The sequence below is a fragment of the Etheostoma spectabile genome, unplaced genomic scaffold, assembly GCF_008692095.1.
Source record: "Etheostoma spectabile isolate EspeVRDwgs_2016 unplaced genomic scaffold, UIUC_Espe_1.0 scaffold00569494, whole genome shotgun sequence".
NCBI classification, from domain to species: Eukaryota; Metazoa; Chordata; class Actinopteri; order Perciformes; family Percidae; genus Etheostoma; species Etheostoma spectabile.
In genome coordinates, this window is record NW_022605161.1 from 1 (window position 1) to 5,394 (window position 5,394).

At 37.7% G+C, this 5,394-nt stretch overlaps 1 long non-coding RNA gene across 1 annotated transcript; it reads left to right on the top strand.

Moving 5' to 3' along the window:
* The first annotated feature begins 321 nt into the window (after positions 1-321).
* Positions 322-1,493, top strand: LOC116685061 (uncharacterized). The gene is made up of 3 exons (XR_004330891.1): positions 322-453; positions 1,218-1,344; positions 1,433-1,493. It is a non-coding gene; the product is annotated as an uncharacterized LOC116685061 (long non-coding RNA).
* Positions 1,494-5,394: the final 3,901 nt, after the last annotated feature.

Sequence of the window (5,394 nt, forward strand, 5' to 3'; positions counted from 1 at the left end):
TGTGTGTGTGGTGTGTGTGTGTGTGTGTTGTGTGTGCCTATGTGGTTTATGAGGACATTTTGTCTGAATACACGCCACACTATGAGGACATTTTGAATTAACGGGACAGGGCCGATGTCCTCATAATTCCGACAACGTAGAAGTGTTTCTAGAAGCCTAAAAAGCTAGAATTCAAAATTTCAGCAAAAGTCTTCATAGTACACATTATCTGATTTTGTGTATAAATTGTGTATCGACAAACGCCCCAAGAGGTTGGTCTTGGTACTGCACCCCCTCATTAATAATTCACACAATGTGTAAATTCAGAGCTTTTGATTGGCTCTCAGCCGGAAGGTCCACATAATACTGGGTTTTATCAGGAAAGCTGTGTATTCTACAATTAACAATACAGTATCATGATGAACCAACGCATTGACACCTGCACCTGCCTGTGTGAAGAGAGGAGATCAAGAGGTAAGACTCACACACAGCTACATGTCTGGTCCAGAAACCTAGCAAACTTTATGTTGATGTTGGTTGCTAGTTTAATGTGTTAACTGTAATTGATAACTAACTCTATACTAGTTTAGCTAACGCTAGCTAACGCTAGCTAACGCTAACGGTTAGCTAATCCTATTAACACTGCCCAAACTAAGTTAGCACCAGCTAGCGTTAGCGCTAACGCTAGCTTACGCTAACGCTAGCTTACGCTAACGCTAGTTTAGTTTGGGCAGTGTTAGCTAACGCTAGCTTAGTTTGGGCAGTGTTTATCTCGGGTAAATGTTTCTAATTCGAAAGTTTGTGTTAACACAAAACTATAATGTTAAACTAACAGCCTGGGCACGGATTTAATATGAGTAACCCTCTGAAGACACTATGATTTCAGCCAGTATTACTGTCTTTCAGAAGCTGTAGTGGGCCTGATATTTATGTAGCATGAAGATAGTGCTATCATATCAAACTAGCCAGACAACTTAATGCATTCATTTGTGCATTGGGTGCTGCACTATGTTAGGAAGAGGGATAAATAAGGCTCCAAAGTTAGGTTATATTTTGTTGAGGGAGAAACCAGCATGAGTTACTAGTAAAGCAAGGCAGGTGATATGTATTGCTTATTTGTTTGGTACGTTTCCTATACAGGCTGTACTCTTAAAGACAAAGTCAACCATAAATACTATATGTCTGCAATAAGTTAGTTAACAAAATTATGATATTTCTTTTCTCTGTCTTTATTAAAGGGAGTCAGCATGTCTGTAATGAGGCCACAGAGAGCTAAGATTAAGCCTAAAGAAGAGGCAGCTTATTTTTCATCATTGGGAAAGGACAAGGATGGATTTACTATAAAATATATTAATTCATTCAAAGGTGAGTTGCCAAGGTAGCTAAATGTATATCATCCTTTTAATTATTGTATTAATCTCATCACACTCACACATCCTCTGTTCTTTTTTAGGTCGAGGAGTGTTTAGTTGCCGCCACTTTCAGAAAGGAGACTTTCTCATAGAATATCGAGGGAAGTCTTAAGCAAAAGGAGTATGAGTACCGACTAAGCCTGTACCATGATGCTCTGATGGTTGAATTATACTACAATGGGGAAAAACTATGGTATGTGAATTGTCACACTTAATTCGTAGCATCTTTTGCAAGTTGAATTCTTCTCAGAAAAACAAACTGCTATTTCATACAAACTCAATTTCAGTAGTTGTAGTAGTAGTAGTTATTGTCGTGGAGGTGATTTATTTATTCATTCAGCATAGTGTGCTTCTGTCATTCTACTTTTACATCTTGTCATCCTTATCTTTTGCCTTTCAGTGTGGATGCAGCAAAAGAGGATGACTCCTTTGGCAGACTTGTCAATGATGACAATATAGACCCAAACTGTTGAAGGAAGCCTCATCTGTGTTTGTTTGCCATCAAGGACATCAGGCCAATGGAGGAGATCACATACAACTATGGAGACTCAGACTGGCCGTGGAGATCAAAGGTACAGAAAGAAATTTATTACAGAGATGTTTAGATTGTTTCTCTCTCTGCAAACAAGTTGGGTTGTGAACTCTCTGCTATCAACAACAAGTGTTGTTGACTTATTTGTGCATTTCAGCTTGACCTACACTTCATTTTCATTGAATGAAAGGTGAAGTTTGACTCCTGTCTGTCATGCAGTGCACTCAGTGTAATGGCCCAGACCCATGATGTTGTGCTGTTTCTCCTCTACCAATTACAAAATGTGTTTGTTGACAGGCACTTGTAATATGTAAACAACACAAACCAAATTTGGGAAATCATTAATCCAACATTCCTTTTAACAACATTGGTGATTGAAATGAGCCAACTCTGTGTTAGAGCAGTCTAAACACTATCACACAGCACCATTGCATCATGGATCAAGCTTCTCCACTTTATTGCTAGGAATGGGAGATGAGAATGACAAAATATTCACTTTGACTCATGTCGGTCTGTCAATCTCTCCAATGTATAGAACAAGGGGAGCAGCGGGTGAAGATATACATGTGTGACTGATGTTAGGGGATTGTAGTGATGGAGTTCAATGTTTCAGAGTGAAGAAAACATTTCCTGACTGGCTTTCCTAACAGGCTGCGTAACATAGCTGAACCATTAAAGCAAGAGAGCAAGACTCTTCCACTGCCACTTGTATTTCTGTCAGTCATTTGACTGAGGCAGAGGGTCACCATACAGCTCAAATATTGACTTAATGTCCGTGGAATGTTGTTATGATCATCAGATTTTTTCAGTTTCAAAACATTTTTGACAGGATATTGGAGGATACAGACTAGGGCTGCACAATTGTGGCCAAAATGATAATCACGATTATTGTGATCACGATTAATTCACAATTATTTGTTGATTTTAACCAAAACATGTTTTATTGTCACATAGGCTATTTATAACTGCTTTCACATCCATATTATGCTACATTCTTATGTTGAAGTTGTATGTTGTATAGACACACATCTGCAACACATGTAAATGAAAATTAGCCATCTTAAATAAGTAACCTAGCATATATTTTAAAAAAAATGTATCTCTGTGAAAGCTTCTTCACTTGTTTTCAACAATAACTGATTAAAGGAGCTGGGGAGGGAGAGGGAGTGCAATGGACGTTTATGCTACTCACAGAGAGACGGCTGATTCATTATGGATAGGTCCAGCACGGGTCGAACGGCGGGTCAGCGAAATTACACGTTGTGTTAATGAAATCCCTGTATCGTCACTGCGCTGCATTTTTATGAACTATAATATTCTGCTCATGGGTCACACCTCATTCAGGTCCAGCAGCTCCGTCTCACACGCCATTACTCTACCAACTGAAGTTGGTTGCGTTCAATAACTTCTTCTGCGTTCTTTGCCATGGCGGCCGCGATAGCGAGTTACCACGGAAACACTGGTACAAATACAGGTTTGCCCCTCATTCTTAACAATATACAGCTGTGTTAATAACAACTGGTCACTGCTGTTGTCTGAATAACACAGACGGGACAAGATGTTGCGTTTACTGGTAAACTGGTAAACCTTGAGACCGACGTATAACCAACTGCTATCTGTTGAGTTTTCCTCACGCTACTCTGTCCTCTGTGATTGTCTACATCTAGAAACTAAGCTGCGCGGTGCAGGGAACTACTCTGACTGGCTCATGAGCAGACAGCGGTTTACGGAGCGGTAGATGCGCTATGCAAAAAAACTCAGCGTTCTATGAAATGACGCATTTAAAAAATCGCTCGATCACGCAAATTTGATCGTGGCAAGTCAAATTCGATATTGAGATTAAAATTGTATTAATTGTGCAGCCCTAGTGAAGATACACACTCCTCAATATGTCTAAAGTGGTTATTTAAAGACACTCTAGGGACAGTGTATTTAGATACTGTGACTATATAGTATGATTGGAAATGGATTTATAGGGCTAAATGTTGTACATACACAGTCCTCAGTGTACATGTACTGGTCAGTTGTAGACATCTAGATGACAGGGTATTTGGACATTATCCCTCCATAGTACGATTATTGAAAATGTCACTCCGTATATATGACGTTAGCTATGTAGTATAATTAGTAGTATCAACATTTCTCTATAATATTATATCCACAAAATTGAAGTGGAAAGAAATCACTTACATTTTGTGTTTGAATCCAAACTTTTAAAAAACCCAGGCTATTTTTTATCATCCCTGTGTGGATGTGGTTTATCAGGTTTAATTGACAGTGACATTAACAGAAGACCAGTTCACATGGAATGCCATGAAATAATATGTAATCACAAGAGAAAGGAGTTAGGTATTGCAATAGAAACTAAACGGATTGCTTTATGTTTTTAGCCATAATACAAAATAAAACTGAATTAACAATTTGTGTAAAACACTTTTAGTTTCATTATTGTATGTGTTTATATACAGTAAATGAGACAGAAATGTAGTGTAATGATAGTGAGTGTAAAAATCATCTTTGCATACACACAATACAAAACTTAATAGTATCCATACACAGTCCTCTTAGTGTGTACACCTGACCAGTACATACACACTAAGGACTGTTCATGTATAAAGTGTAAAAATCGACTTTGCATACTCGCAATACAAAACGTAATAGTATCCATACACAGTCCTCTTAGTGTATACACCTGACCAGTACATACAAACTAAGGACTGTTCATGTATAAAGTTTAAAATCGACTTTGCATACTCGCAATACAAAACGTAATAGTATCCATACACAGTCCTCTTAGTGTATACACCTGACCAGTACATACAAACTAAGGACTGTTCATGTATGAAGTGTAAAAATCGATTTTGCATACACACAATACAAAACTTAATAGTATCCATACACAGTCCTCTTAGTGTATACACCTGACCAGTACATACAACTAAGGACTGTTCATGTATGAAGTGTAAAAATCGATTTTGCATACACACAATACAAAACTTAATAGTATCCATACACAGTCCTCTTAGTGTATACACCTGACCAGTACATACAAACTAAGGACTGTTCATGTATAAAGTGTAAAAATCAGCTTTGCATACACACAATACAAAACGTAATAGTATCCATACACAGTCCTCTTAGTGTATTCACCTGACAGTACATGCACACTAAGGACTGTTTTGTATAAAGTGTAAAAATCGACTTTGTATACACACAATACAAACGTAATAGTATCCATACACAGTCCTCTTAGTGTATACACCTGACCAGTACATACAAACTAAGGACTGTTCATGTACAAAGTGTAAAAATCATCTTTGCATACACACAATACAAAACGTAATAGTATCCATACACAGTCCTCTTAGTGTATACACCTGACAGTACATGCACACTAAGGACTGTTTTGTATAAAGTGTAAAAATCATCTTTGCATACACACAATACAAAACGTAATAGTATCCATACACA